The 14,669-nt window shown below is 52.7% G+C and overlaps 1 long non-coding RNA gene across 1 annotated transcript in view; it reads left to right on the top strand.

Moving 5' to 3' along the window:
- LOC144824476 (uncharacterized) overlaps positions 1-14,669 on the top strand; it is a 311,586-nt gene that overhangs the window by 252,366 nt on the left and 44,551 nt on the right. The gene's annotated exons all lie outside the window — the stretch shown is intronic.

Genomic DNA, 14,669 nt, shown 5'->3' with positions numbered 1-14,669 from the left:
TCGACACGGTCTGCCACTACACACTACAAACATGCCTCCACAACGCCATGATCCAAGAGAAGGCCCTGGACTGGACCACCTCCTTCCTTTCCGGCTGAACACAGAGCGTCCACCTTCCTCCCTTTCGCTCCGAAGCCACCGAGATCTGCGGCATACCCTAGGGCTCATCCCTCAGCCCAACTCTGTTTAACATCTACATGGCACTGCTTGCCCATGTTGCCCGTCGGCATGCCCTCAACATCATCTCCTACGCCGATGACTCCCAGCTGATCCTCTCCCTCACCAAGGACCCCCACACCGCCAAAACCAACCTTCACGAAGGAATGAAGGCCGTCGCTGAATGGATGAGGAACAGCCGACTGAAGCTGAACTCGGACAAGATGGAGGTCCTCATCCTCGGATCCACCCCTTCGGCCTGGGACGACTGCTGGTGGCTGACCGCACTGGGAACCGCTCCAACACCCACCGACCATGCACGCAACCTAGGGGTCAAACTCGTCTCCACCCTCTCCATGACTACACAGGTCAACGCCGTCTCCTCCTGCTTCAACACCCTCTGCATGCTCTGCAAGATCTACAAGTGGATCCGCACTGAAACGAGAAGAACGGTCACCCAAGCCCTTGTCAGCAGCAGGTTGGACTATGGAAACGCCCTCTACGCAGGAGCCTCGGCCAAACTCCTGAGACGGCTCCAACCCATCCAGAACGCCTCTGCACCCCTGATCCTTGACATCCCTCGCCGCAGCCACATCACACCCCACCTGAGAGACCTGCACTGGCTCCCGGTCAACAAGAGGATAACCTTCAAGCTCCTCACCCACGCACACAAGGCACTCCACATCCCCGGACCAACGTACCTCAACAGACGACTCAGCTTCTACACCCCCACCCGCCAGCTCTACTCCGCCGACCTCGCCACAGTCCCCCGCTTCCAAAGAGCGACCTCCGGCGGCAGATCGTTCTCCCACCTCGCCACCAAGACCTGGAACACTCTCCCTATCCACCTACGGCAGACCCAAGACCTGCTGACCTTCAGAAAACTCCTCAAGACCTGGCTTTTCGAGCAGTAGAAGCATTCCCCACCCCAGCACCTTGAGACCCTCACGGTTGAGTAGTGCGCTTTACAAATGATATGATGGATTGATTGATTGATTGATTGATTGATTGATTGATTGATTGATATTCTGGTGGTCCATTCATGCGAGTGTCTTGGAAAGGGATGCAACAAGGCAGATGTGCATTGCTCTCTGTGGTAGGTATCATGGTATGATAGAATTTAGGGTTGTATGAGGATTAGAGTGGGTATATATGCATGTATGGAAGTTGGTATGCAAGGTACATTGTGTGTGGATGCACTTACCCTCCAACAACTGGGGGGGACAATAAATATAATACGATGGGGTTGCATGGGCAGGTACAGTATGCCTGCTATAGGTATGCTTTTCTGCGTGCATGTGTGTGCGTTGTTGAGAAATTGTGCGAGTGTGTTTATATTGATGTATGTGGGTCTTGACTGATTTGGTAGCAGATGTAATGTATGTATCTCTGTATTCTGTGGTTCTTATTCCTGCTCTGCTCTTTATGCCACTCACCCAGCACTAGGGTGACCAACCGTCCGTAAATTTCACGGACAGTCCGTAATTTCGGCCGTCTGTCCGTTGTCCGTGAAGGATTCTTTAACGGACGCCATTTGTCCGTCATTTTAACAGTGCACCGGTTGCCCCACCCTAAAGCCGGCACAGCTTGCACCCACCTCCCTTCTTCACTCCGATGCTGCACCAAAGCTCCTCAGATACTCAGCAGCATTGGAGAGGCACAGCGGGATGGCAACCCTCACACCTCCAGCCCTTGATGACCTGTTAAGAGGTGCTTCGAAGGTGACTAGGAGGGAGGGGCTGCAGGTTCAGGAGCAGCGACATCTATTCAAATGCAAACAGCCCTGAATGCATCATGTCTCTGCTATTTAGAGGGGGGCTCACACATTCCATTTCTACCCAGGGCCCCAAACATCCTAGACTTGGCCAGATTACACCCCTGATTACACCGAGGCAGCATGTGCTTCTCTTCACCGAGCTTAATTACTGTCACTAAATTGTAAGCAATCCTCTGTTCTTCAAACATGCTGTCTATAATGTAATACAATAAAGAAATGGCACAATCGCTCCCACACTGATTAACAAAGTATGGAGGACAATCAGTTCAATCAGTTCTCTTAGAGTATCTCCTGTAAGTACTGTACATCACAGTGGGGGATGGCATTTTGGACAGAGAGCCTGTCTTCTCGTTGTCTTGTGCAGGAGGGGGCGAGGAGCCCAAGATGATACTAGAATACTGCATGCCAATTTCTAAAGTAGTCCTTAGTCAACGGCACTGCAGATGGCACACAGATTTTACCATGACAGAAATTAAACACTGAAATTCAGTCACAGTAATCACAGTGGATCCTGTTCCCTCTCCTGTGATGGCTACAGCCCTCCCCTCAGTGATGGCTCCAGTCCACCCCCCGCCTGTGATGGCTCCTGTCCCCCCATGTTGTGGCTCCAGTCCACCCCCGCCTGTGATGGCTCTTGTCCCCCCCTGTGGTGGATCCTGTCTCCGCCCTGGGTGGCTTCTGTCCCAGTCCTGGAACGGCCCCTGCAGCGATGGTGAAGTTCTTGATGGGCCTCTTCTCAAAAGGGCTCAGCTCAAAATTAATATGGAAAGGTGGGCGAGTAAGTAAGTGAAGGGATGGGTGAATGGCTGGATGAATTAGTGAAAGGGTGAATGGATGAATGAAAGATTGAATAAATGGATAATGAGAGAGGATGGATGGATTGATGAGTGAGGGGAAGGATGGAGAGAAAATGTAAATAGCTGGATGTATGGGTGGAAGGGTAGCTGGATGATGGATGAGGGGAAGATGGATGAGGGGAAGGATGATGAATGAGGAGAAAGATGGATGGATGGAGGGGAAGGTAGGATGGATGAGGGGAAGGATAAATGGATGGGATGGATGGATGGGTGAGGGGAAGGATGGATGATGGATGAAAGGAAGGATGGATGAGGGGAAAGATGGATGGATGAGGGGAAGGATGGATGGATGAGGGGATGGATGGATGAGGGGAAGGAAGGATGGATGGATGAGGGGAAGGAAGGATGGATGGATGAGGGGATGGATGGATGGATGGATGGATTAGGGGATGGATGGAGGGGAAGGATGGATGGATGGGTGGGTGAAAGGATGGATGGATGGATGATGAGGGGATGGATGGATGATGAGGGGAAGGATGGATGGATGGATGATGAGGGGATGGATGGATGATGAGGGGAAGGATGGATGGATGGATGGATGATGAGGGGGTGGGTGAAAGGATGGATGATGAGGGGAAGGGTGGATGGATGGATGATGAGGGGGTGGGTGAAAGGATGGATGGATGGATGATGAGGGAATGGATGGATGATGAGGGGGTGGGTGAAAGGATGGATGGATGATAAGGGGAAGGATGGATGGATGATGGGGGGGAAGGATGGATGGATGATGAGTGGGTGGGTAGAAGGATGAATGGATGATGAGGGAAAAGGATGGATGGATGATGAGGGGAAGGATGGATGGATGATACGGGAAGGACGGATGGATGATAAGGGAAGGACGGATGGATGATGAGGGGAAGGACGGACGGATGGATGGATGGATGGATGATGGGTGGGTGAAAGGATGGATGGATGGAGAGTGGGTGGGTGAAAGGATGGATGGATGGATGATGAGTGGGTGGGTGAAAGGATGGATGGATGATGAGTGGGTGGGTGAAAGGATTGATGGATGGATGAGTGGGGGGTGGATGGTGGGTGGGTGAAAGGATGGATCAGTGGATTGGATGGTGGGTGGATGAAAGGATGGATGAGTGGGTGGGTGGATGGTTGGTTGGGTGGATGATGGGTGGGTAGGTGGATGTGTGAAATGATGGATGGATTGATGGATTGATAAGTGTAAGGGTGAATGACGGGACATATGAGTGAAAGGGTGGATGTAAGGATGGATGAGTGAGTGAAAAGGAGGGTAGATGGACAAAAGGATGAATAGATGTGTGAAGGTGTGAAATGATAGATGGATGAATGATAGGGTCAATGGATTCATGAGTGGATGAGTAGATGGATGGATGGGTGGGTGGATGGATGGATGGATGGAAGGAAGGATGGCTAAGTGAAAGGGTCAATGGAGAGAGAAAGGGAGGATGGATGGATGACTAAAAGAGTGGATGGGTGGAAGGATTAGTAAGTGAAAGGATGGCTGGATTGGTTGTGGAAGTGACATCATAAGCTCTGTGATCCCTCATCACATCACACATGGGACATCGCCATGACCTCGGACTCAAATAACACCGCAAGAGGATGCAGCGCACAGTTAAAAACCACCGGGAACTAATAAATAAACATCATACACCACTTGTAAAAATCAAAGAGAAATGGTAAATGTGCCATAAACTGATCACAAGGCATGCACAGACTTCAGGAGGCAGGACGAGACAGATGTGCTCTCTGCATATATTTTTAAAACTACTCAGCAGTGGTCATCATCTGCTGGTACCATGGACCTTGGAGTGCCCTTCATCTCTTCCTGACTCCAAGACAGTTATGTGCTCTTTGGCACCACGGGGGTGTGGACGGCTCTGTGTTCTAGACTTTAAATATAATCCCGAATGAAAAGCAGAGCTATAAGGATGTATTCGCGCTCACGATCGACCCCTGTTACGCGTCAAACGAGCTGCAGTTTCTGGAGCGCTCAAATAAGGAATAATTAGCAAGGCGGAGGGAAAGGATGCGTGTTTGAGGGATTTACTCAGCGTGACACCAGCTCTTATCGGGAGAGAAAAGGGGGCATTCTCTCTAATGCGCCGTGTACGTGTAGTAACCAAGAGACGACAACAAACAGAAGGAAATGATCGGATTATCACACTAGAGCCACCGGGAATCCCCAGGAAAAGGGCTTCCATACCGTTTGCTTATCGGAATGATTGCAGAGAGGGATCAGTCTTATGCGAGTCAGTCCACCACTGCCATGGTCTCTAAGTCCCGCCCCGCCCAGGTGACTCTGGCTCCGTGTCCTGCTAAACTAGAGATCGCCTAAATGCCATTTTTTGGGGAATTTGGCTAAATTTCATAAACACTTCGTAAACTACGTCTTTGGATGAAATGTGCTTTGCAAATATCTTGTGTGACTTTTTTCATGTCAGGGCTTCCCTCCAGTGAAAACAAGCATTTACAATGCAACGGAATCGACTTTGAAAAAGTTAGAGCTATTGGCATTGTAAATGACACCATTTTTATTTATGTGTTGGTTTTCAAAACAGATAAATAAACGGCACTGTCATTTACAATGCCAATAGCTTAATCTCTCGCTAATGCCACACACAAACACACAGACCCACAGAGTCCCACACACATACATATGTGCAGAGCCACACACACACATACACAGAGCCACAGACACACACAGCCCCCCCACCCCCCGTCGGGACGCACCCTCCAGGGCCAGCATGGACGGGAAGTCCTTGTAGTTGGAGATGCCGATGGAGTTGGTGATGCAGGTCTTCCACAAGTTGAACCAGAAGGTGGCCGTGGTGATGACCGTGCCGTCGATGCTCGACCCCTTCCAGTAGTCGGTGGGCAGCGCTGAGCAACAGTTTTCATAAATAAGGCCCAAAGTTTCTATTAAGAGGAAGGCATAGTGCAAGGATTTTTGGACCCACTGGCAAACGTTTTGTGGATGTGGACCCCTTAAGAGGGGTGTATTTTCAGCTTCCTGCTGCAATATGGGACTGTTTGAGCCCTATTCCTGGTAGTGCAGTAAGACAGTAGCACACCACTTAAGGTGCATTTGAATAAACACATTTCAGTTGAATATTCACAACAAGTAACATGACATCATACATTATTTAGGAAAAGTTATGGTTTGTATACCTCTAGGTCTTTAAAATAAAAAAACATTTTAAAAATTGTTTCAGTGCTTTTTAACCTTTTTCGTCTCAAAATTGTATCATTAACACTTTTTTTGATGGAACAAATGTATTGTATTGCATTTATATAGCGCCTACTACCCCTGATGAGGCCTTCAGCTGAATTACGCAGTTCTACTGGAAACCAAGGTTGTTGGTTAGCCGAGTACATTATTGGTCATTAGGATTAGCCTTGTGCTTTCAAGGAAGTAATCAGGGCTTTAAGTAGCCCGGGTCTCACCGGTGCTGATTACCAGCAGTTTTTTTTTAAAGGGGGCCTCGAAACGGGTCTCTATCGGGCTTCATGTTGTCCCCTAGCACAGGCGGTCCGTTTTTTCCCGGACTGCAGTGACAGTAGGCACATAGATGTGCGCGTGCTCACATTGCTCACTTCTCACTAGTGTAGAAGCTACGGCATGACCTCATGCCAGGTGAGCGTTGTAGGGGAAGGGAAATCCTTTAACGAGAGTCATTTTCTCTCTGGATTTCCCTTCTCTTTTTGAAAGTCAAGAGCAGCAATATTGTCATGAGGTCACCAGGGCTTTAAGTGGAAGCTTTTTCAATATTATATACAAGCCATAGTTGCTGCTTATTCATCGTATGCAACAAACAAGCATTGACAAAACAAATAGCCCTGACTTGTTGTAGGTCTGTTGTTAATTGTTGTATCATATATCTGGATGCAATGACAGAAACAGCAAAATTCAAGTCGGGCGGCACACTATGCTAAGCACAGATTTTTAGCTTACGTGTTTTAGGCCATGCCCTTAATTACATTGGTCACGCGCCTTTGAGAGACCCCCCCACACACACACACTCCCCCAGTTTTGTGATCCCACGTAAAGCCCTGGAAGTAATTATATGCTTTTCTTCTGTTTTCTTGAGATAAATGAAAAGGAATTATATGACAGTAGGGGCCTTATGGCATCATACCGGTTTATGAAGAGATGAACGGAGGGGCTAAATGGACTAGGTATTATTAGATTTCAGAGTGAAAAGTTATTTTTTTTTCCAGTTTTAGACAGCACGAACTCGACACTAAGGCCAGTTACATTGCACAAGGACACTTTTTTTTTTAGGCAGGGGGGGAAGGGTAGGTGGGGGGGGTGATGGAGAGAGAGTAAGTGAGTTTCCCAGATTCACAGGCTGAGGATCCTGTTACCCAGATCCAATGTCAGCAGCTTTGTCTGTTAAAGTGGGTGTACTTAACACCCTACTTTGTTTTACTATAATGCAGATTTACAACGAGGCAGAAAGGCCAGGAGCAGCAGGGGGGACGGGGAGACAACAAACGTTTGATAGTTTGGTTAGGGTGAAGGATCAGCAAAGGAGGAAGAGAGGACAGGAAAGCAGGGGGTTTGCCCTGCAATGTGAATATTTGCCTTGGATTACAATCTACTCACCGTGCGTTGGAAGTGGTATGTCGGCGCTGAATGGCCCTTTACTAAAACATACATAAATAAACTGACGAATGCAAAGATAGACGAAGGATTCAAGGAAACAGATACAACATTCCGTAGACGAGTGGGGAAAAGACACCACACCTCCTCCCATGACTTGAAGCGTCAACAAACATATCAAGCATTTACAAGGGGCCGGAGACACAGACAGCGGGAGGGGGGTGGGAACGGGCACACGGACAGCGGGAGGGGGGCGGGAACGGGCACAGGGACAGCGGGAGGGGGGGCGGGAACTTGGTGTACAATCTACTCACCGTGCGGTGGAAGTGGTATGTCGGCGCTGAATGGCCCTTTACTAAAACATACATAAATAAACTGACGAATGCAAACAGACGAAGGATTCAAGGAAACAGAGACAACATTCCGTAGACGAGTGGAGAAAAAACACCACACCTCCTCCCATGACTTGAAGCGTCAACAAACATAACAAGCATTTACAAGGGGCCGGAGACACAGACAGCGGGAGGGGGGCTGGAACGGGCACACGGACAGCGGGAGGGGGGCGGGAACGGGCACAATCAAAAGGCAGCACTCACCTGGACTTCTTCCGGCGGCGGTCGGCCTGGAGGAATGACAAAAAGAAACCTTTTTAGAAAAAAAATAAACCACCGCCCACCGCCGCACTGACGTTCTAAAAGGGGCGGGATGAGTAAAAATCGCCGGAACGCCCACGAATCTGCTCCCACAAGGACTGACGCATCTCTGTTCCAATGGCTAGCCTCCATTTATGTAGCTAGCCAAAGGAACAGAGAGGCGGGACAAAGCCCACAGACTGTTCTCAAAAGATTTCGCCTGCTCGAACGCTGCTGCGCAGCGGATCGCCAGGCGAAACCTAAAAAGGCCTTGCGAGATACCAGCAGAAGGCTAGTATGAGCAGTAAATTAATATGGGGGGTATTTTAATTACGGCATGGAAATTTGGGTGATTCCTGAGTTTTCAGTTATGCAAAATTCCTAACATTTTCTCCGCCTTTTGTATTGCACAATTTTTTTACATAGTTTTTGCACATGGGGACTCGTTTGTCTCTCTCAGAGAGAGGCATTTTGGGAGAGAGGAGGGGGGCAAGCCATACTGACAACTGGATTGTGTGTGTAAAAAGCCGCTTTATTGAAACAGGTGCACATCAAAAACTTTATTTACTGGCTCCCCGCCTTACAAAACTAAAACCTCTGTAAACATTGAGTTACCTGACCCCTTGGGTTCCTTCCCCCGCCCCTACGATCCCCACATGATAAAACATCCCCCACCCTGCAAAAACACAATACATGAAATGCAAATACATTACATAAATACCATAACTCCCAATCCTATCCCCTAACCTTTGACCTTCTTGATCCCCAAACCTAACCTCCTATCCTTCTTCCTGCAACTAATGAGCCCCAATGTAAAACCTCCAACCTGTTTAAACCTTTCCCCGATCCTGAATCCAACTCCCCAAATTTACGGTAAGTACCAAAAAACTCCAGCCAAACTTGGCCAACTTCCAAAACCAACACCGCCACCCAGCATAAGTGGGGAGGATAGGTGTCGACACCGCCTCCCCACTTATCCTGCCCCCCCCTTACCCAACCCCGCTCCCCCCAGCACCTGCCAAAACCATCCCGCCTCTAACGAGCACCCAAAAACCTATCCAACACCTCGCGCAGCTCCAGCAGGTACAGATCCATACTCATATGGGACAAATGTACCCCGTCACCCCTAAACAGTTCCGGTGCGTCGTACTTTATGTCCTTGTGCCAAATCCTAGAGAAACCCAAGTGCCTACAGAACCTCACCATCTCCACATTGATCTTCCTCCTTGCCTTGTCAATTGCCTGAGGATGCACCGCGCTCCTCCACACCCGACCGGCACAAACTCCGTCAACACCACCATACAACCTGCCCACCTCCTTTAAACTCCCCCAGATCCCTCCTCATGGCCCTCATAAGCACCAGGTCCATCTCCCTCACAATGTCGTTTTCTCCCGAGTGCAACACTAGGACATCCGGACACCTACCCCCCACCACCATTGAATTGAGTGTGGAGAGCAGTTCCCGCCACAACATGCCCCCTTTTCCTTTCCACACAATAGAAAAAACATTCGGGTTGAATCCCAAATTGTCGCCGAATTAACTGGATTGCCCCTGCACCTGGGTCCTCCTAACAAAAGACTGCTCCACGATCCAGACCGCCATCTCTCTGGCGAGGGGACCCGCAACAGACCCTAAGAAAGAAACAAACAGTAAATACCATGTTCCCCTAATGCACTGCGCACTTCAAAAGCTGTGCGCTTCCCGAATATACCACCGATAGCAGTCCGACGACCACCTGCCCAACCGCAAGATGTCCCCTCGCCCCTGTCCCTGACAATGTGCCTATGACACCGCCCGATTCTGAAAGAATGAGTCCAAAGCGCTTCCCATTCAGCCCCAGCCTCCCCAATGCCTTACGCAGAACCGCCAAGAGCCGAGCCGCCAACACCCTACGGCCGTCCGCGTGTGGAAAAACCACCCCATCGGCCCCTCCTGCCGCCCTCAGGCACCAGCCCCTTTTGTACTGCTTTGTTCGCCATAAGTTGGCAGGGTATGATCAGACGTGAGTCCCTTGCTCACTTTGCCACTGGATTCGAGCAAGCCTGGCTGAAGACGGCTGAAATGCCAGAAACCGGTCCTAGGAAGCTTGAATCCGGTCCAGGGAAGGCATGGCTTGGCAGTTCGGGCTGGACTGTTCCCATGAGGCACAGGGTCAGACTGATTTGCTTATGGCCATGCTTGAACTGGGGTGGCAAAGTGGGCTAAAGAACGGTGATGGATTAAACCCAGATCTCTTGACTGGGTGTGAGTGTTTGATTGGTTCAGATGCTCCGTCCATCACCACCCCTTTTGTACCGCTTTGTTCGCCATACGTTGGCAGGGTATGCTCAGACGTGAGTCCCTTGCTCCCTTTGCCACTGGATTCGAGCAAGCCTGGCTGAAGACGGCTGAAATGCCAGAAACCGGTCCTAGGAAGCTTGAATCCGGTCCAGGGAAGGCATGGCTTGGCAGTTCGGGCTGGACTGTTCCCATGAGGCACAGGTCAGACTGATTTGCATATGGCCATGCTTGAACTGGGGTTGCAGAGTGGGCTAAAGAACGGTGATGGATTAAACCCAGATCTCTTGACTGGGTGTGAGTGTTTGATTGATTCAGGTGCTCCGTCCATCACCACCCCCTTTTGTACCGCTTTGTTCGCCATAAGTTGGCAGGGTATGCTCAGACGTGAGTCCCTTGCTCACTTTGCCACTAGATTCGAGCAAGCCTGGCTGAAGACGGCTGAAATGCCAGAAACCGGTCCTAGGAAGCTTAAATCCGGTCCGGGGAAGGCATGGCTTGGCAGTTCAGGCTGGACTGTTCCCATGAGGCACAGGGTCAGACTGATTTGCATATGGCCATGCTTGAACTGGGGTGGCAGAGTGGGCTAAAGAACGGTGATTGATTAAACCCAGATCTCTTGACTGGGTGTGAGTGTTTGATTGGACAGATGCTCCGTCCATCACCACCCCCTTTTGTACCGCTTCCTCACCCCCAGCAGCTCCAAAATCCGAAAGGCACCTGCAAACATCCATGACATCAGGGTCTCAAACAAACAGACCTCCCCAGCGGAGAAACACACACTCGGCAAAGCATTGATGACCTGCAGCAGCAACCCCGGCGACAACGGCTGGCGGACCCTGCATCCCCTCCCACACTCTCTTGCCCACCCCTCCAGCATGCGAGACCCGAGTTATCCCGCCAATGGCGCATACTCCCACAGCAACTTGCCCACAAAGGCTATTCCCGCCAATTTCCCTGCAATCGTGTCCCGCGAGAGACCCTTGTCCATCAAATCCTATATGAATTGTACCACATCCTCCTGCCTTTCCTTTGTCACACTTTCGCCCCTGACGCCAAGAAGTCCCCCCAAGCAGTCAAGTAAGTCACCTTTGTCGACACTGCCAAGGACCCTAGAACCAGCTGCAACATCCGGTGTTGCCTACGTACCACATCTGAGGGGGAATGCTGGTCGGCTCCCGGTCTGCATCCTTGGCTAAGCCACAGAATCTCCCCCACTGCGAACGAGACAAAGCATCCACAATGTCATTGTCGACCCTAGGATCATGCACCGCGTGAAACGCAATGTCAAAGCGCAAGCACCCCAGCACAAACACACGCAGCAGCTTCACCACCTGCACATCTCTTGCCGACTGCCAATTGACCACTTCCACACACCGCCATGTTGTCCACGTGAAAAGTGACCCTCCTGTGCGCCAGCAACTCCCCCCACAACGCCACCGCCACCACCAAGGGAAAAAGCTCTAGGAAAGCGATACTCCTGCCTCCCCGCCCACTCCGGGGGCCACTTCTCCGCGTACCACCATCCCTGTCAGTACAACCCGAACCTGTTGCTGCCCGCTGCGTCTGAGAAGTTATGCACGTCCCACACCAGCGCCTCCTCCAACTGCATGGGAATTCCATTGAAATGCTGCATGAAAAAATGCCACAACCGCAAATCCTCTTTGACCCCCTCCGGGAGCCGGACGTGGTGATGCGGCGGGTGCCGTCCTGCCAGGGCCGTGGCCAACCTCTTACAAAAAGTCCTTCCCACTCGCACCACTCTGCACGTGAAATTGAGGTGGCCCAGCAACACTTGATTTCCACAATCGTCACCTTTGGTCGTGCCAACATTCCTTCTAGCAACTCCAGCATGTGCTGTTTTTTGTCTGCTGGTAACCGGGCCTCCATTGCCACCGAGTCCAGTTTGATCCCTAAAAAGGACAGCGCCGTGTTTGGCCCCACTGTTTTTTCCTGTGCCAGCGGCACTCCCAGCTCCCCCATGAGCTCTTTGAACCTGTCCAGCGCCTCCTGGCAGTCCGCAGAACCGGGGGAGCCGACAAGAAAGAAGTCATCCAAGTAGTGGGTAACTCCTTGGTGACCTGTCTGTGCCGTAAACAGCCACTGAAGGAACGTACTGAAACATTCTAAAAGTGTGCATGACATGGAGCAGCCCATCGGCAAAGCTTTGTCCACGGACCAGCGGCCGTCAAACTGAATTCCCAGTAAGGCCCAATTATCTGGATGGACTGGGAGCAGCCGGAAAGCCAACTTAATGTCGCACTTTGCCATCCTCGCCGTTGCGCCCGCCGCCACCACCAAGGCCAAGTCCGCATCAACGGAGGAATATGAGACCGTAGTCTCCCGTTCGTCAATGAAATCGTTCACTGAGGCCCCTTCGGGCCAGGATAAGTGCTGTATCAGCCAAAACTGTCCTCTCTCTTTCTTGGGATGACCCCATCGGGAAACAATGAGCTCCTCTAACGGCCAATCCTCAAAAGGACCCGCATTGCGGCCCTCCTTCTCCAGTTTGCTCCGCACCACTTCAGGGTGTTCCCTGGCGGACTTCAAGTTGTCGGCCCACCTTCGCCGCCTGGGGCCCTCGTACCCCAAGCAAAACCCGTCCTGGAACCCTACCCGCAAATGTTCGACGGCCCCCGTGTCAGGGTAATCGCGTAGGGCCGCCACTAGCCGGTCTACCCTAACCGGCGTAAGAGCCCTTGGACCCAGGACCCTTATCACTTCTGCTTGCTCCTGCCGATGGCTGTGTATTCGCTGGCTGCCCCTCGCTGCCCCCCTCGTGATGTGCCCGCCGCGTCCCAGCACCTGACCAGGGGGTGTCAATACAGCCGGAACACTCATGCCGGAACCGGCAGTGCTCCCTTGTACACAAACCCTTGCCGCGCCGGACTGGCCTTTCGCGCCTGCCCCCACCCCTCCTCGGGTGGGGTGGCCCTGAAAGGGCTGGTAAATGATAGGCAGTCCGCTCGCCATAAAAATCGTCTTCCCGGACCTCGCCAACCTCATCGTGTGTTGCCAAAGGTCCGTATCCAGTTCGCCCCATTTCGCCTCCGGGTCAAGTGCGCCCCCAGTGGCTTGGTGACCCCCATATACTGGAGCTTCGTTATTTTTAGCTCTTTACTCTCTAGCTTAGTGCCGTCTGCCCCGACCGTGCCCGCATCGCCCACCGCGCCCGAAGCCCCGGTCGCCCCTTTTGCCCCCCTCCGGCGCACCTACGCCCAGCGGCTCTTGGAGCGCAGCATCCGGCCCCACCCCTTTGTCCATCACATGCTTTCCTTTGCGCAGCCACACACCCCCCACCTCCCCCTCCCCCCACCCCCACAGACACCAAACGCACCCCCGCTGCCTCACCCGTACCTGTCACCAATGCATCCACCGTCCGACCTCCGGGACGCCTTTCCGTCAATGCCACTCTCGGCTTCCAACGAGATGTCCCGGCCGTCCGCTCCCTCTGGCCCCGTGACCTCTGCAAAACACTATTGACAACATTATTGCACCCCCCTCGCCATCCCTCAACTCACCTTCTTCCAGGCTATCCTCATCCTCTACCACTTGCACAACACCAGCTCCACACCCCCGATCCGTCGGCGGAGCCGACTGCCCCCTGCCGGACACATTAAGCGAAAAACGCATGCCGCTCCTCCAGTGCTGAGACTCCGCAGGCCGCTGGTGCCCCGTAGGTGATGGGGTCGGCGAGCCCGCCTCGGGCCTTCTTATGCCGGCCGCGACGGGATCCCCGCCGGTACCAGGTTTGCCGCGGGAGGCTCCACCCTCCCTTCTCCTTGGCGCCACTGAGCCGCCCTCAGCCCTGCCAATCCGGGAACTCCTCGGCGCTCTTTCACCTGCAATGAAAATGGCCGGACTGGTGTGCTGGGTCCCTCACTCCACTTGACCCCGACCCACCCTGCCTCCCCCCCACTCCATGTCCCCCCCTTATCCCCCGTCCGCCCTACCACCTCCTCCTCGTCGTCACTCCACGACAGCCCCACAACCCCCGCACCCCCTTCGTCAGACCCCCTCCCGCGCGAGTATAGCCACATCCCCGAGGGACCCTGGGGACCGCCCTGTTGAAGCGCTCCGCTCCCTGGGGGCCCCGCTTCGCCTTCCCACCGCCTCTCAAATCCACCTCTGGCACCACCACTGGGGAGGCGCTCCTCACGCCTCCCCGGCGTTTGCGCCCGGACCGGCGCCCAAGCCCCACATCGCTCATCCCCGAAGTCCCGGGCGGAGGAACAGCCTCTGCCCGGGACCTCCCCCCCGCACTTCCGTGACCGCCCCCGAGGCAGTGGGGTGGTCACAAATGACCACCGCCTGCCCCAGCACCAACCCCAGAGCGCCCCCTCCGCAGCGGCCAATCCCGGCCCCCCGCCCCACAACCACCCCCTGT

The sequence above is a fragment of the Lissotriton helveticus genome, chromosome 3_1 (assembly GCF_964261635.1).
Source record: "Lissotriton helveticus chromosome 3_1, aLisHel1.1, whole genome shotgun sequence".
NCBI classification, from domain to species: domain Eukaryota; kingdom Metazoa; phylum Chordata; class Amphibia; order Caudata; family Salamandridae; genus Lissotriton; species Lissotriton helveticus.
This window is presented reverse-complemented; position numbering and strand designations above follow the sequence as displayed.